General features: G+C 40.1%; 1 protein-coding gene across 2 annotated transcripts in view; it reads right to left on the reverse strand.

Annotated features, from left to right (window-relative positions):
- Positions 1 to 19,132, reverse strand: part of gfra1b (gdnf family receptor alpha 1b) — a 116,636-nt gene that overhangs the window by 30,680 nt on the left and 66,824 nt on the right. Inside the window, exon 1 of one of the 2 annotated variants that reach the window (XM_084341423.1) lies at positions 1,830 to 1,968. The exons of the other annotated variant lie outside the window; for it this stretch is intronic. The gene's annotated coding sequence lies outside the window, so the exon portion shown is untranslated. Of the gene's footprint in view, positions 1 to 1,829; positions 1,969 to 19,132 lie in introns of those variants that run through there. 2 annotated transcript variants of the gene reach the window in all.

The raw sequence follows: 19,132 nt of genomic DNA on the forward strand, positions 1-19,132 counted from the left end.
ACACTACTTTTGCCAAAGCCCCAGAACAGTGTGTTGGGAGCATGCTGAGCATATGGACCGACAATATGCGCGTTCATGCAGTTTTGCCAAAATATGACAAATCATAAATGAAGACAAAAAAGAAAAAAAGATGGACAATGGAGGCGGTGGTTACAGCGCAGAAGTGTTTGCATCTAAAGTGATAACTTTATATTCATAGGGATGTTTTGATACTATTTTCCTCCCATTGGGAGATCTGGTCACCTTCAGAATCTGTTCAACATGAATTTTATGCGACCTCAACTACTGTCCTCTATGAGGAAGCAACATATAATAGTTTTGGAGTTGAGTGGTATTTAATTTAGTTTTGCGAATTAAGAATTAAGAATTGCATATATCAGTATCAGCATCAACAATCAGCCAGAATGAATTGGAAAATATCGACCTATTGAATATTGGCAAAAACCGCTCAATCACTCAATCACTCAGCAATCAAGAAGCCACACAAATCTCATGACATCCCAGCACGTCCCCGTCCCACTCCAACAACAGCACGCACTCGAGCCGGCACAGCCCCCACAAGGCTGCACAAAACCCATTGACCCATGTCACCCGAGCACGACCCGGAGTGCCCCAAGGAGATCCCGATATCGTGCATCCCTGCTTCTCAGATTTAAATATATTGTAGAAGCCTCAAGAAAGAAACTGTCCGCTATTTTACAATGGAAAAGCAAAGATTTGAGAAAAGTTTGTGTAGCTGCGTATGTATTATATCCCTATTTTATGTCTTTATAACATCTGAATTACTGTATCCTGTCAGTTCACTGATTAAAAATATTTTAACCTGAAAATCAAAGCCTCTTGTTATATTCTTGCCACAGTAACAGATTGTGGTTGCAGTGTTCGCAGTAAATCCCTTTGGTTGTTATTTACAGAACATGATTGTATTAGATAAATAATCTATTTTGGAAGCAGCAGTTCTATCATAAGCATCCCTGATCACAGTGGAGGAAAAGGAAGGCTGGTGCCTCTTACAACCTTTAATGAAATAAAGAGAGACTACAGTACCATCTAGTGGAAAACACACCCCTGCACCTGCTTCTCTGACCTGCTGAATCATGGGCTGCTTCACATGACTTCTACAATTTCAGTTTTAGAATGATACTTTAGACGTGCTCTCAGATAAACTACTTATCTTTTTCTGTTTACTATACTTTTTAATAATACTTTATTTTAACAACATCAATATTAAATGGTAGGTTTATGGTTAATAACACTTGGTTTCACAGTAAACAAACAATGAAATTCTTAATAAAACATTTATCTAGCAATTGTTTATTACAAAGCTTTAACTGCTGTTTATAAACATTTACAATTGCTTGATAAATGGTTAACAGAGCAATATTAACTTTTAGCTAAAGTTTAATTAACAATAAATTTACCATTATTAAGAAGTCGTAAATCTTTGTGAGGATGCGTCTACCCAGTGTATTATTTTGTGGTGCTAAAACACGTTCATATGTTCCAACTGCTGCCCTGAACCTTTATATCTTTGGGTATTCAGCAGTTGGGATGATATAAAGTGTTGGCCAAACATCGTTTTTTAAGTTAGCAAAAGAATCAAGTGTTTTTTCGGTCCCAATTGTGGCCCCCCCTGATTTTCAATAACCCCGTCTGGCCCCCCTATGAAAAATTTCTGGGGGCACCCCTGCAAATAAAGCCAATACATTTGATTTTGAGACACTAGGAAGAGACAAACAAACAAACAAACAAACCTGGCTTTAAAAACATGTTAGGTGAAATCATATATTTATGCCACTGTCAGCCCTGCCTACCAATGTGAAACTAACCTCTTTTCACATCCAGTTTGTTTCCTCTCACAGATATCTCCTTCTTTGTTCTGTATTGTCTGTGTCACTGATTATTCCTGTGCCGGGTCACTTACTGTGAAGTGAACCCACAGGACCCATCGACCCCTCCTGCCCTCCTGTCGTCCTACGGGGAAATGAACACATCGTATTACCTTCGACAAAACCGGAGTATTTTCAGCGTACCAGAAGTCGAAAGATTCTCGGAAAAAATGCAGAGAGAATAAAACTGATTTAATGTTACATTACATCGCTCTCTCTCTCTCTGTTTTCTCAGTCTGTCTGTAGACACGTTCATAACTCAAGAACAATTGAGAGTAGAAACTCCACATTTTCACCACAGGTTTCCCCCAGAGAACTGATGTTCTGATTAGATTTTGGGAGCACCTTGCTGCATTAATTTGCATATCAGAGATGCAGACAGGGAAAAGAAAAAAAAAAAAAAAAACTCAGGCCATTAAGCCTCATGGTTAACTCACAGCTTCCCTAAGGCAAGAACAAGGTCAGGTTGGTTGTGATTAGCATCAAGGAGAGGTTACTTTGATTAGACAAAAGTAATGGGAACTTGCTGTGGGGTTGGGGTTTGGCATCTGTCTGGACAGAACAGGAGCAGACGTGTGTCCTGGAGCTGGAAAACTCATCTCTCGTTTCCTCCGTGACCCAGAAAAAAAAAGATGTTTGTGCCGCCGTGTGTCTCCCTGTGCTGATAATGGAGGATGGTACAAGTTGTCTCACTTATCTGTGAGTAAAGAGAGAATATGACATTGTGGTGAGGCACGAAGCTCGCAACTGTGAGTGAAAACGTATAAAGACAGTCAGCAGTTTCAGGTTAATGCGTGTTTATTCTGAGCTCATCCCGAACTTAGATCTCCTACAAGGCATAGTGTGAGCTGGTACAGGTCCATCGCCTCAGTAGCACACATCTATTTTTGATGATGTTGTAAATAAACGGCCCAAAACAGCCTCCACTTTTCCTTGGCTACCTTCCACTTCACCTGCATTCCTCCACCTGGGGTTATTTTTTGATAGGAGAGGAGAGGAGAGAGGTAGCTAAAAAGGATGGTGAAAAACCATCAGGATGCAACCAATTCTGGGTTTGCTCTCCTTCAAAACTGTGAGATTTACGTTCATTATTTCACCTGTGGTGAAAGATGATAACTGAGGTGTCAGGATTCTCAGAATCCACTATTTGATTTCACTGTTATTATTGTCTTTTTAAACCTTTTGTCCAGCACCGGAGGCTCTGACATTGTCAGATTATCAAGTCTTGATTTGTAAAGAACAACAGATCATTGGTTCCATCTCCTCACATCCGTCTCTTCAAATTCTTCTTTAAAAAGATAGGCTACAAGGTATCAAGTGTGATTTAATCATCGTTTTTTCATTTTTAATGTACCACAGAGCGATATCATCCGAGATGATATACTTTTGGTTTCAAAGAACACAATGCAGAAAACAACATTTGAGGGATCACTGCAAAATTGTGCTAATATCGGCCTATATATATTGATACATGGGATTGCTTACTCCATTATATCAGTATTGGCATCAGTGTTAGGTTTTGGAAATAATTGTTGAGGACCCAAATGCAAGACACTCTGGAGGCAGGCAGGACTGGGAACAAAAAAGCGAGCTTTATTTAACGAAAGCTGGAATCCAAAAATCATATAATCCCAAAAACCAAGACGAGCAAAATGCCGAAAAACACAAAGTAGCAACACAAAAGCTAAAACAAAGTACCAACCAAGAGGAGCAAAGTACAACTCAGGAAAAACAAGAGGAATGAAGCAGAAACATTAAGCCAGGAAAGAAAACCTAGAAAAACATACCTGGGGGAGACACTGGAAGAGGGTCAGGAAACAACACAGATGAGTAACACAGGATGAACTGACAAGGGCTGATTACAAACAAGACACAGGTGAACACAGGAAAAGGGAAGGAAATTACACAAAAGGAGGAACTGAACAGCAACACATGAAATCACATAATCACAAACTGAAAACATTTGCTATATATATATGCACTGTTGTGCTCTGGTGTCACTGTGACAATATTTGGAGGTAGTGTGATGGTTCAAGGGGAGGATTTGTACACTGCTGAGTTGGGGTGAAATCTTTCAGGTTTAGCTTCTTCTTCTAGATATATTTCTTACTTATGCAGCCAAGAATGTCGGCATTGGTTTATCGGTCTCGATGAAAACAAAATCAAAAGGGGAAACAAATGTTGCATTAAACAACTTATCAAACTGTATAAAAAATTAAACACATACGCAAATGTGTTGCAGCTGTTGGGCTGTTTTGACTTTCATTTAAAAGTGTTTGCTCCACTGCCCATGACTCACTGCAAATTACCATATGACCAGCCGACATATGGGGGCACACAAACATACAGACACGCCCAAAAGTGTGTGCACAGCCAGCTGGCATTTAGAAAAGCAAACAAGCAAACATGATGAGTAAATTGCTTAATGGCACGGCTATGCTTATTTGGCAATTACTCTTGTGTCAGCTGTTAGTGAAGAGCGTTCTATCATTTAATGCTCTCAAATGGAAAAAGAGACTGTTCCCTCACCGAGCACAGCATGCATACAGTATGTCCATGCACACTGTGGAGATATTGAGCTGGATCTGCTGTGCATGATGGAGCCAGCAGGGGGCAGTGTTGTTCCACCACTTGGAGCGATGCAAAGCCTTGAAGTGAAGACTGCACTGCATTTCATAACACCGCCGTGGAGCTAATCTTAAAAATAGTGCTGAGTGTTGAGCAGCCATTGTCTCATCACCTCAAATGCTCCGGGAGAATTTAGCCATCATGCAACAATCGTGCAAGCCTGATTTCCTTCAATGCTGAATATTCGCTCCCTCATCTACACTGAACTGAAGTGACAGTGGAGGTGTCACAGACAGTCATGTGGAACGGTTAATTCCTTTCTTTTACTGTAAGCCTAGTATTTCCTTTTAAGTCTGCGCATATGCACATGGGCTGCGTGTGGGCAGACTCCTGGAGGAACACCACCAGCAGCCTTCGTGATCACAGAAACAGGGCTTCATTGGCACTTCACAGTTTTGTCATACTGTATGTGTTAATTTTAGATGGTCCGGTTCCAGGTGGCTCTGGCACCACAGCAATGCTGCTATTGTTTTAACACTCCACAGATATCCTGCAGCGTTACCCAGGCGAGGTGAGAGTCTGTATATCTACAACGCAAGCCTGTGGACAGGGGGGCCTCCGTCACTGCTTTACGTCCCTCGCAGGTTTTGGCCTCCAGTAGGTTTTACATATTTAGGCGTGATATAAACTAGCTCCGTTCTTGTTGCAATTATAACAAGCTGCTCGCTGGTTGCTCCCATTTGGGATGCTTCCAAAGTCGTTATATAAGATGGTATTTTCAAGGGAATGCATACAATTGCACAGGGATAGTGCTATATTTAATGATTCTGTTCATGTTATTGATCATCTACAGCATGTATACCTTTTTCTCTATGGCTATCTCAGTTATAGATAGGCTACAGTAACGACAGACAGGAATATGCTCATTATTTTCATGGATATTGAATAAGGACACAGCTAAGTGTAGGAAAAAGTAATCAATGATAGATCAAAGTTTTAAATACTAGACTTTCTGTCAGCCCTTTGTAAGTTCATCCAATAATATGAGAGCAGGAACAAGCCGTCCTTTCATGCCGACATTCATAATTGTCCAATTTGTTCAAAGCTTTCAACCAGTTTTTTTTTTGTTGTTTTTTTTACCTTGGTGCTAACAGCAGTAAATATGAAAATGACACAAATAATGTGGCTCTAAATAACTAATCCATTATGTCTCAGGATTAACAGTTAACAGTTTGGTTTCAGTTTAGCATGAGGGATTTTAGCACAAATCATCAGTTGATGAAAATGGTCGAAAAAAACGCCTACAGTAGATACAACATCATAAAGTGCCAAAGTGACAAAACTTAGTGAAGTGTCCTTTCAGTGCCCTTTTTGCATGCTGGTGCCCCACCGCATACAGCTGGTGCCCTTCTCATTTTTTACGCCCCTGCCCCTCAAACATCCCGAGTCCGACACTGGTGTTCTGGATATTTTTGACAAGGGAGCCAGACATTTTTGGCTGGAAATCAAGCTGCTCCAGCTGTGTCTGTGGCAACCAAAACTTGGTATATTAAGCCACAAGCCCTTAACCAGAGCATGAGCACAGCCTTGTGACACCAGAGAAATAGAAAAGTTGTGTTAAATTGCAACATAAAGTTTTAAATTATTTGTGGTTTTGCAGAAACACACTTTGCCAACATTTATTCTGCCCATTGGGTTGCCTAGTGTACCTTTTGTCCTGACTAGTTCAATTTAATCTTAATAGACTTGCCAGCATCCATAAAGACTCCGCATTTGATAATACAGTGTGATTATAATGCACTTAAAATTGTGATCTTGTAACATATTGCGCCACTTCTGTGCAGGCAGCTTGAATATTGTTCTTGGCTCTCACTGTTTTTTTCCTCACCGTCATTTCGCCCTCAGTATCCCCGCTTGGTATTCCCCCCCACACTTCCAATTATCCTTGACGTGATAACACACTATAATGTGACACACAAGGGCAAACGGCTACTCTGTCTAGAAACAGATCTCCCCCTGACCAACTCTTGCCTCTGCATATTGGTAAAGAAAGTGTCTTGAAAGTCTCAGTGAGCCGCCATTAGAACGACGGATTCTTCCGATATTTGCATTCTCATTATTTGCAGACAACACACTGCAGTCCTGAAACACCCTTCATTAAGTATTTTGCGAGACTGAGAGAAACTGGCTACTTCTGCACTTCTGATAATAACCTTTCACAGACTATTTGCTGTCTTTTAAAGGCAGAAAAGTGAAGTGAACCACATCGGCTGCATACAAACTAAACCCCAGAAAGAAGCAAACCACCAGACAGCCAAAGCGACTATCAGTGCGCCAGCAGTTGTAAGACCAAAATACCAATGACGAAATAAACATGCAAAATATAAACCTAAAAAATGTAAACGATATTCCAGCAAACGTGCAAGTTAACGTACAAATTACAACATCCAGTCTTTACTACATATTGTACCTCCATCTGCCAATTTGCTGCGAGCAACAGCAGCCACTCACAGCTCTAACTGCTGTCTAAGACAAACCTTTACTGCTTGCTTTAAGCTCCGTCCACAAACGAACAAACACATTGATTTACCTCGTAGAGATAGAGTCGGCTTTGCTAACCACTTCAGCATCCAATTTCCACAGCCCACTTGATCTTTTGCAGCTGTACCGTACCTTGGCGAGATCGGAGGTTTGTTAAGAGCCGTTTTATTATTGGAACCCTTTTTAGTTCCACAATCATACCATGAGACATCCAACAATTTGGTTCAGTTTAGTTGAAATTGAGTTCATTCGGTATCTGTTGTTGTCAGAACGTTAACGGTACTTGATTAGACGGATGCAGCAGCTTCTCTAATTGAAATGAGGTAAACCTGCTCAAGTTTACTTCATCATGTTACAACTATTAATCTCACATAGCCACAAAAAGAAACGCTGACAAAAACATATTGTCTCCTTCTTTCGCCTCATACAGCTTTTGTCCACAGGGGGCGCCAGAATCACCAAAACAATGAAAGTTCCTTGTAGCTGCTTTAATTTTAACAATATAGTGGTAAGAGTAAGCTCATTTAAAACATTATGTAACTTTTGGCCCTTAACTAACAGCTTCAAAGTCATTTTGATGGCTCAGTGTCTTGTGACAGGGTGAATGGTGTCACTCCACCCTCCCATCACTTGTTTCTGCACTATGTAACTTCAGTGAGAGGGTAGGATCACAGCGTTACATACATGTTTACGTCAACACACAAGTTTTCAACACATAACATTGCTATGACGTGATGAGTTTTGTTTGTAGTTAGCACCTACATTACGTCTGACAAATTGTTACAGACCTGGGATTTGTATTTACGCCATTTAAGCATTACATTTTTTTATTTAAGGTATTTTATTGTTTGTTTAAAGAGTGTTTACAGCGGGTGCTGTTCAGTAACCTCCGAACAATGAACAGTAACTGGGGACAACTGTTTATTGTATCCAGTTTTTCTGGTTTTCATCACTTAATGGACTTTAATGGGGTATTTAATTTACTAACACATTGTAGGCAGTGAACTCTGAACCTTAATGGGGATAATGCTGTGCTCGTGCCAGCTGAGCTGAACAGACTCTCTGCTATATGCTTATGTGGTGTTTTCAGCTGTGCAGCTTCAGCAAGTATAAAGAGCAGTACATACTGTAAGCCATAAGCGCCTCCTTAAATAGGATCTTTACATTTTACTGGCCTTATATATTAACTTTAATATCCAATAGAGAGGGAAGACTTATCGTGGCTTAAGGCTCGAGCACATGAGCGCAACGTGGCAACGTTTTAAAGTTGTGCTACACATTAGAAATCTCTTAAAAAGGCAGATTTTGGCAGGTGGATCACAACAGCTCGTATGTGACTCCGAGCTTTGACATATAACACTTTAAAAGCGGTTCATTAATTTCACTACCTGCCCATCTGATGAATTACAGCGTGTAAAATGCAGAACTTTCATCATCACATCGCTTCCACCGCCAAATAAAATGTCATCACGTCCAGCAGGAAATGTCACCAATCAGATGCAAATTTTGATCCACAGCGTAGCGCAGACTGAGGGCTGGAAGGAAAAGGGGAGATTTAATGTAACAAACACAACAAAGCCTAACGAGATTCTTTGAGTCTAGCAGAAGTGTTGTTGGTTCTTCCACCGTGTGTTGACTCTATTGTATTCCCACAGCGTTAACATCCTGCTATTACTCAAGGTTAAGTCTTTTATTGTAAAGTGCAAAAACATTCTAGTATGACTTATTTCCTGTTCAGCTTTTACAGTATTTTCTTGTTTTGTTCGCCCTGATGTTTTTCCTGAGAAAAATATGTTGAAATAACCACCATTTTCTTCTTTAATCTCATTTCATCTACAGACATGGCTCTGATTGACACGAGGAGGCTCCTAGCGTAACCACATTTCGAGAGGAAAACCAAGGATTATGAGATTATAAACCAACAATTAATTAACAAAGAGGGAAAAAGAAGCAACAAAAACTCAAGCTAAGGCACTCCCTTCCCATCTTACCTTTTTTATAGTCATGTTCCTGTGTGCAAATACCAAACTCTGAGCGCTGCTGAATTTTACGCCCTGTAACTGTTCTGATGCAACTTCGAAAAAGTCTGATTTGTGGCCTCTGGTTCACTTTGATGGATTGCTTTGACAGCCTGAATTAGATGTCTCTGGAGTTGTTTTCTCTCGCTGCAGGAACTGAATGAAGCAAAGAGGTCGGACAAAACCGATTTTTACAATGCTCTCGGTCATGGTGCGCGCATGTAATTATGTCACAATCGACTTGAGCGGGAGAAAGTGAAAAATCAGCAAAAAGTCACATTACACTGGAACTGACCTTATAATATGGACCTGAATCTGGATGTGAGGCCGTGAACAATATGTCTGCCCGTTCTGAATGTGTGTGGATTTTATTGTGCCGCTCGTGTTGCTGCTTCAGCGCTTCTGTTACTTATTCATGGAGTGAAATGTCCAAAAAGGCCTCTTTCATCTGCGCGTCTCAGTCCTCGGGGTCCCTCCGACTTCTTTATCACTGCTCGCTGTGTTCATAAACAACTGATTCGCATTATTTCTTATTTCGACAAATGTGTCGTAAAAATGAAATTACCAAACCAATAAATGCTCCCTGTTTCCAGCTATCCTTGTTGAACTGCTTCTCTTTAGCTTTACAGACAATTGTAATCCCCTTAACTGTCTCGTCCTTAGCGTTATCTTTAACCTTACTTGTGCACACTTAAACACCGCATGTAGGCTAGATGGACCGTGTCCCAAATCCAGACAGAATACATGTTCTTTAGTATAATATATATAATATATATATCTTTATGATGTTTTTTGCAGTTTGAACGTACCTTCAGACTAGAGTCTAGAGTATAAGATGAAAATAAAAAATGAGCCAGACAGACATTTCTGGGGACGCCCTGCTGATAACGGACATGTACAGTGCAGATGACCATTAACAGGGTTTGTCCTACGCACACAGCTTAGATATAAAATAAAAAAATATAAATACACACTTTTTTTATGCTTAAGCGCACAAAGAACATGATGTGACCAAACCCAGACATCATCTCAACATTCTTGTCCAAACCTGGATATCCATGCTCTATTTTAGACCTAATATAGTGTTGTGAAGGTTTTGAAATATAACAGGTTACAGATTGCTAGTAACCCTGTTAAAAGCAATATAACTATTTTAATTACATCATTAAACCAATGTACAGCATCTTATTGCATTTGATTATGCTGTCACAAAAGTTCTAAAACTGGGCAATAAAGCTGACAAATCCTCACTTTTCTAGTGTGAACTGAGCAATTGGAATTAGCATATAGTAAGAAATTGGGACACAGCTTGTGGGCCACAGTCTCTCTCCCACACAAAGACGTACTAACAGAGAATAAATGCGGTACTCCAAGCCATTTCCTGGGAGTCCACCATTTTGCTATGCAGTGGATGGCTCCTGCTATCAAGCGCTGAATTAATCAAGGCAACAGAGCAAATCACAGGTACCACAACTCTGACTCGCCTGGAAGGCCTAACCTCTCTGTCTTCAGTGCCTTTAGCCAGGAACATGCAGACTTTAGTGGCTAATGTAGCTCCAGCCCCTGCCCTTTTTGCCCCTGTGTGGGTGAACTGCCCCTCTGGACCTAATTAAGAAATAGTAATTATCATAATTGTAGTTTTGTTGTCACTGTTATTTCCTCTTACCTCTCTTTATTTCTTTGTGTGTAAATGAACATGACAATAAGGTCTTTGCCTTGTAATAATGGAGGCGATTTACGCAAGATTTACGGTGGGTTTACATGGTTGCCTAATATTAAGGCTGTAATGATGTCTTACCTTAATTAAGTTAGGTGCTTCATTAATTAATCAAGCATAGAGAACACCACAAAGCAGCAATATTTTGTTTTCATTTGCAGTCAATGTGTCGTTGTTGTTATTTTGAACCATTGTAGCCTTGTAATGGATTCGGGGATGTTTGAATATTTTTGGTAATAACTTGATTTTATGCTTTTAGTAATTGGCTGAATCAAGTTTTATTAGACATCCTTGAATTGAATTCAGGAACTGTATTTTAGACATTTTAGACTGTATCCATTTGGGACACAGTAGTACAGTTATTAAATTATTCACACCGTACTGTCCACAAATGGCAGTAGTGGGGGTTATCACAACCCTCTCTGCAGCCTTTGCCACCTATTCAGACACTTTGATGCCCTATGATAAGCTCCATTGCCATAGTGAAGGCTAAAGGGTAAGCTGTGCTTCCCGCTTCGATGGTTATTTGCATACTATGCTGTAGTACAGCCGTACAGCATCAGTATCTCACAAATATGAGTGATGTTTGGTCCTGGATGTTAGATTCTCAGGTCTTATCACGCCTGTCCACATGGTCTTTTCTCCAGGCCTGGTGTACATTATACATTCAAGCTGACATATATTGTGTGTGAGCTGTCATGAGTTTACACAACACTATCTTTTATTAAACATTCGTGTCACCGACTGTGACTCAACGTGTTTGTACTTGGATAAGCGGTGCAGCCATGTGCATAATTCAAGATAACAATTGAAGGATGTGTATCAAAATATGTAATATATATTGTTGACCACTCTCCTGCATGCTTTAATGACTTGGTTCAAACCCAGATCCAGCTGATGGAGCTGGACTTTTGCAGTGCATCAGTGATTCCCTTTCATAAAATAGTCATTTTCACACATTTTATCATGATATGTGTAGCCTTACTGACACAGAGTGCAGTAACTACAGAAAAAAGCTGAGAAAAAAAGGGTTTGTTGATGTTTGAAGGCCAAACTACGAAACAGATTTTGATGTACGACATTAACTGTGTGCTTTTTTAAAGATGATTTAGATGCTGCACTCATCAAACAAACAAACAAACATTGTTCATGTTTCTTCTTCAGCTTTAGTGCCTATTTAAACTAACGATATCATCTCGTGAAATAAACTTTCATTAAAAACATGTAAATATGTGGTTTTAAAGGACAACTTCACCCAAAATAGTTAAAAAGTCAGTTTTTGGAGCTTCATGGCAATACAGCGTTGCAGAATTCTCCTAAACAACTCAAGTAGATGGGACTTGTTTCAAAATGTAGTAAAACAACCAAAAGAAGACATAAACAAAACATAAAATGGCTTCACTCAGCTTGTCTTGCATAATTCAAGTCACCAGAGGCCCACAAGTTGTTATTTACACCCTTATTAAAACCAAAATCTTTACTGTAGCTGCTAAGCTAAATGCGTTAGCATGCACCCAGTCTGAGGGTGTAAATAACGCCTTTTGAAATCAATTAGGGATCTACGGCTTCTAGAGACTTGGATTACTATGGGGCCATTTTATATTTTTTCATTGTTGTTTTTCACATTTTAAAACAAGTCCCTATTTACTTCAGTTGTTTAGGAGAATGCTGCAATGCTGTTTTAGCTTATGTTTAGATTTACCGCCTTATTTATGCATAACAAATTACATAGTTACGAATTTCTCGTACTATCAAAATAGATGTTTAAAGATAGGAAACCATTAAAAGGTGGTAAAGTAGCCTTAGCTAAGGCCATGCAGATTGTTTTTTTGTCCGTACCACCCCCAAATTATTTTTTTTGATGGCATAATAAGTTAGATATTGTAATACATATGTCAAAATACTGTACGGTCTCATCTCAATTTTTGCTTTACCTTTCATGTGCACTTGTTACTGTGTGTTGGCTTCAAAGTGCAATATGGGTTTGAAGTCGCCTGAATTCATTTGGGGTGTGTTAATTTTAATAGAGATACCCAGACTGACAAGGTGTCACAAACAACTTCCACACACGAGACGCTGTCTGGCTATACCGATATCTTTTCACAAATAATACAATACTCATCAATCAAGCTGCTACAATACCACAGCTGAAACCATTTCAGCTCAAGTCATACAATGCATTTTGTGATCTCTGATTACACAGGGAAAGTGCTCAGGGCGACTTAACAGATTCATCATTCAACATTCAAATGCCATTTCTCTGACTATAATCTCATCTCTTAAAAGCTCCTCTCTGCATGAATCCTCAATCGCTGAGAATACCCCAAAGATTCCCTATATAGAGATATTATGATAATGGACACCGATTGATCCTTTTTGTCTTAATCTACATCTGCTACTGAGTTGTGTAAACAGATTAGTGTTGCATGTTTGCTGTATATCTGCTGTGTGTACACATAGCGTGCTTATGTGTATGCCTCCATAATTATAATTCAATTAAAGCATCTCCAATAATATGCTTGCCGTACATCCTCATGCATTGTTTACATGTGGAGGTGTCAGAGGGGAGTGTAGCTGCACAGCAGAATCACAAATATAGCAGAGGTGGGTGTTTTATTTTGCCCCCCACATTTTCTCATTCCTGTTCAACAGAATGTTGTAAAAAATTGTCCGTTTGCCAATTATTCATTTGCATGTGCAGAGCTTGCTTTTCGGTACAGATCATGGTTCTGCATTGGCAGGTGTTGATAAATAACACTTCAGATGCTAGCACAGCTTGTGATTAGGAAAATACAGTTATAAAAATACAAACAGCTCTAATTAAGAATAGCTTTCAATCTGCTGGTCTTAATCTTGCAATACTTATCTTTAGAGTAAATAATAATTAGAGTACTGTATAATGGCCTAGGCAGTCAGTGCTTGTAAATTTTAAGGTGATGTTGATAACATTTTTATGAAGACAATCATTTTTAAAAAGTAATACATCTACAGCGGTAATACAAAGGTGCAGAATAAAAACAAAACTGTTTTCCCTTAAACACTGTTATGATTGTGAATTAATCATTTTAAAATGTTTGTCGGGTCCAAAATGATTGTTTTGTTTATGGAGAGCTGAAGTCACGCCTCTTCCAGTCCGTCCATGGGACCTTATTTCAGAAAAACTGGTCGTGAATGGAGAGAGACAATCACTTTTTGATTTGCTGGCATGACCTATACTTATGATGTTTGTCAAGATAACTTTCCAAGTCAATAAAGTCGCAGTTTGTCATAAAACTAATGTCATGTAAGACTGTGAAAATACGTAATTATGAAGACTACACAGCCAACGGTCGGGTTAGTGACATCGTCACGTTCAACTGTCACCAAAATCTGTAACTTAAACACTGTAGAGCTGGTCCTGTATATTAGCAGCTCACAGAACTTATGAACTACCCTTTCACAGAGCTGCAGTTGTCATTATGACCAGATTTACTGTGATTTTCATCTTTTTTAGCACCTTTTCTGTGGTGAGTTGGCGGCCATGTTGGTGTTGGTGTCGTGTGTTGAGCGAGACGATGTAGCTCCCTGAGCGGTTTGACACAAAACTAGATGGTATTTTACTTTCTTGAAATTGACAAACATCATATGTGTTGTTCATGGCACAATTCACTCGGGACAAAAAAATGATTTGTCTCTCTCCATTCACTACCGTGCAAAGTTTTTCCGACATAAGGTCCCACGGGTGTAAGAATTCTGATGGTTGGTTCCAGCTTCTATCAAGGTTTGTCAGCCGATAGTATAACAGCGTAGGCATCTGAATGGATTTGCGAATCCACCGTGGCAGGCTTCAAACTATGCTCCTGTGGCTGAACCTCAGTGTTTCAGACCAGTCGGCCTCCTGTTCAGAAGCGCTGGCAGTTTCTAACATGGTGTGATGAACCGCTGCAGAGGTTAGCATAGATGCTGCTACAGAACTTATAAAAACTTTATTGAAAGAAATGAAGCCAATTAAACGTGGTAGGGAGAAGAAAGAAGCAAAAGAGCAGTGAGCGTCAACGTGCCGTCAAGTCTGTATGTGAACCTCAGCATTACTTTTTGCCTGTCTTGCATATTGCCAGTGCATACAATATGCCTGTGTTGGCTTTACAGATGGCAGTTAGTTCAGCCTCAGGCTACACACTCTCTCATGATAGATGGCTCATCAATATGACTGACAAGTGCTGGTGAAGATTTCCTGCTGAGGGAGAAGAAGCTGAGACCAGACAGGTGCAGCACAGGTAGCAACTTCGATTCTACTTCTGTCTCCACCGAAATACCACTGGGTAGATTAGAGCTCCTCGGTTTTGGCTGAGAGCCAGTGATAGTATTTCACACTTTTGTTTACAGCAAGAGACAGTTGTTGACTCTACAATATTGCAGGAGGGATTCCCTGCCTCCATGCATTTCCGCTTCCTACAGGGTGGAATAACAGCATGTGAAGTAGATTCCCTTGTTCTTCACTGGCAGGACTAATAACGCTCTTCCTGCATGAGAACATAAAGTTGCAAAATATGTTTTATCTGCTGGCTGTAAAAAAAAGAATCGAAAGAGTTGCAGAAAGTCCCAGAAAGGCAGTAGAATCCTGAGAGGGGTTTCTCCATATTATCTTTTTTATTTACTCAGGTTTTCCTTTGAGGCATTTAATATTTCCTCTAAATTACCATTACTGAGAGAGCTGGTGGTATTTGTCAGTTGTAGGTTCCTCGGGCAATCCCTGGGGCAGCTGCTTTTTATGGTGCATATAACGTCTGTACTGTCAATAGCAAAAATGCTCCTCTAAGTGAAATAATAGTCAGTATTGTGATGGTTAATCAGCATATCTCAGTTTTATCTCTGACGCTGAAACTGTGATATGATCTGTCTGCAGTGCTGATGTCTAAACGATCACGGTGATTAAGGCTTTTAAAGGGTGAAGTCACGGTGTGTAGAATGCATTGTTATTAGATATGATGGTAATTCTTAAACTATTTTATTTGTTGTTTTTATTATCAATCCATCTTTCAGCTTCTCTCAGCACGCGGTTTAAATTAATGTGCCTGGCAGCACAAATGTCAGCCCCCGACATTACGTGATCCCCGAGGCATTCACAATCACTGATTAATTCTATTAGGAAAAATCTCTTTTGTTTTGGCATTATTGAAGGCAACAGGAGCAACACTTCATCGCTCCGAGACTGACTAATGGAAAAAAGCAAAGTGACACTTCCGGAGCGAAAGTCGGGTGAAGCGTTCTGTAAACTTGCACAACAGAACGGCTACAGTAGATACAGTACCCGATCTCAGCGAGTGTATGTAGATGAGTAGCTTGTGATGGTTTGAACCGCGGCAGCTGTTCAGCCAGTAGGAAGTCTGTGATGTGCTTTTTGATAAAAGATAAGAACGGCAGCACAGCAGTGGAGTGGGTACATAAATCAAAAGACAGATAAACAATATGCGATACTGCCAGTTCAGCAGATGACACTTGCTACTTGTTTAGACCGCACTACAGCAGATACAATATTGTTAAAAGGTGGCATATTTGCACGCACTCTTAAATTGTACACTCCCTGGGCCCTGACCAAAAATGTGGGACTACAAAAAAAAATTGGCTCTCATACCTAGAGGATATAAAGCTGCTTCAAAGCATTGGCTTTATATTTAAATTATGCTAATTAAATTAAACAAAGACAATTGCCAAGCAAAGCTCAATGGTTCCCACACACCTGTTCAGTTTGGATGGAACATTTGGTTAATTTTGAAGCAATTTGGCTTCACAGGCATGTCTGTAAATGGCATTTATCTGTATTCCAAAGCATAAACTGCTGTTTCGTTTCACTGCCTGACAATTTTCTGCATTTTTATAAACAGCAAAAAACCAAAGCAGACTCCTAATGCTTTGAACGACTGATAGTACAGGTTGTGGCGGACATGACTTTACTGTACATTGTATTTCTTCCACTTTAATGGTACCGGGGTGACCTGTGTCCGGACGTTTGAGTCTGTCCACTCCGCAGAGTTCACTGCTTCGTCTGGCGTTATGACATGAAACGGTGATACCTCATCTGAAGAAGCGGACGGACTAATGAGCGCCCGAGGGGGACAAACACCGTTGTCAAGCGTTGTCTAGCTGTGCGCTGGAACGTGAATGTAATAAGGATACAGCGTCGGAGGAGGTCCCTTATTTATTCCTTTGACTTCAAAGGTGTAAAGTTAACCTGGACTTTCGCATATCCACCTAATGAAGTGAAGTCACTAGTAACATCAATATCCCAGACTCCCTTACAAATGGTGTGATTTTCAGAGTTGTTGCATGAGGAGAAACTTAACAAACTGTTAAATGGCTACGACAAATTCTAAATCATTGGTGCCTTATTGTAAATATGGCAGTAAATACACTATATTATAGTGTTTCTTTCCTTGTAAAAGTGTGTCAGTTTGTTGCAGCATCGCTGTAAAAGCCTGCCTGTTTGGCGTCTTTAAAGTGCATCCTGTCTGCCTCAATATCGAAAGTGCATCTTACCTCCCAGCAGCTGATTGAACTCACTGTTTCAGCTGTTTTTACCATTTACACCAAATGTATTATTGAATGCAGCATATTGATGGTAAACATGTCAAATTTTACGAAACCAGTAAACAGTAGATAAAGGCTACGTCTTTGGAGAAAGAAGAAAGTGGAGTAAGTCACCAGATTCCCTTGAAAAAGCACTCAATTTTGAAACTAGATGCGTTATGAGACTGTATAAACTTTGCATAGAACAAATACGCAACTATTTGGGCGTACTTGTTCATCCTGCAAAGGTTATACATGAAGATATTTATTTCTCTGTGTAATAAATGTATCTGTTTCTTCTAGTGATGCAGGTTTAGCCTACACTTGCATAAAGTAGGTGATATCAGATCTCAGGTGGTCACGAGGGGCATGTAACCAGCACTTGATGATCGGATCACTCAGGACGGATGCTAAAACCCAACGTGAGCGGTCTTTCTGTCTCAGAACGCATCTGTTCGGCTATTATTTATTCATCTCCGCCCTAAACGTTACTTAGGATTAGGATTAGTTAATTTAGAGAACCCAACAGAACTCAGATTATAACTCGAGCTCTGCTGCTAGAGAAAAAGAAAGGAACCAGGAATAACCTTCCTCCTTTAATTCTCATATTACATGTACCATTCACCTTACCTCAAATTGATCTTGCTCTCATTAAACGGTAGTGAATAGGCATAACACATTTATATTGAATATCACGCTAGACTGGACTGGTGCCAGTGTTTCTTGGGAGGAAATGTGGAGAAACCAGCGAAACAAAAATGTAAGACGTTGAGTTTTCCAGCACACTGAACATGAGACGGATCAAAGTCACAGTGGCTTTGGGTTGTATCAGCCAGTCAGAGTTCAGCCATCGCAAGAGCCCTGTTCATTTCTCCTACAGTCTGAGTGGCATTTCTCTAACACCTTCCATAGATTCAAGCCAATCCAGACGGATGTGCTGCAGCCTTCAGTGTAATTTCAATCTCTGCATGCGATATCTGCACATGCTTCACCAATCATTGTCTCTCCATCCGCCCCGGCAATATCTTTTCCCCTGGGGAAGCTGCTCGACTCATAGCAACGGATCCTCCTCGCCCTCTTCGCAGAATCTCCTCAGCAGTGTATTCGCGCAGGGATGCCTAAAGTGAAGGCGCAGATAAAACGTGCTCGAGTATGTCATCATCCATTTCGTCTTTAACAGTGGGATTCCTATCTGCCGCAGCAGTAGTGGTGCACTAGTTACAGTAGCTTAGCTTTTGGAAAATGCCTGCTATATTTAAGATTTCATGCGGTGCCACAACTTATCATCCCCATTCATACAAGGGAGGAGCCATCGACGCTTCTTCTTTTTTTTTTTTTTGTTTGCACATTTCCATTCAGGGCTTTAGTGGACTGGAGTGTATCCACTATTTACTGGGTGGGAGACAGAAAACAGAAAGCCAAAGCATCAAAGAGCCAACGCAGACAGGCAGTTTAGAGTCTCCAGTGACTTGCTTGTCAGAATGTGGAAAGAAACGCACCCAGATTTTCCATCCTCATAAGCCACCATGCTGCCCATCCAAATTAGATCTGTGATGTAATTATGGTCCTGCAAAAACACTGAAACCGAGAGACTGGGAAACAATAACATCTTTTGATTACTGCAGGACAACCTGTTTTAATTAAATGTTGAATTAAATGTTTTCATTTGCGGTTTTGCTTTCCTTTTGGTTTGTCTTTTCCATTTAAAGTCCGGGGTCCATTATTTATGTATGTTTATGAGGTTTTTATATCATTCTGTGGCTTCTCAGTACCCAGTAAGTATTCACACCCCAAAACGCTATTTTTGGTCAAAGTATGTATGTTTTAGAGTCGTAATGCTTTTCCCCACATAG

This window comes from Pagrus pagrus (genome assembly GCF_965226575.1).
Source record: "Pagrus pagrus genome assembly, chromosome: 21".
Lineage (NCBI taxonomy): Eukaryota > Metazoa > Chordata > Actinopteri > Spariformes > Sparidae > Pagrus > Pagrus pagrus.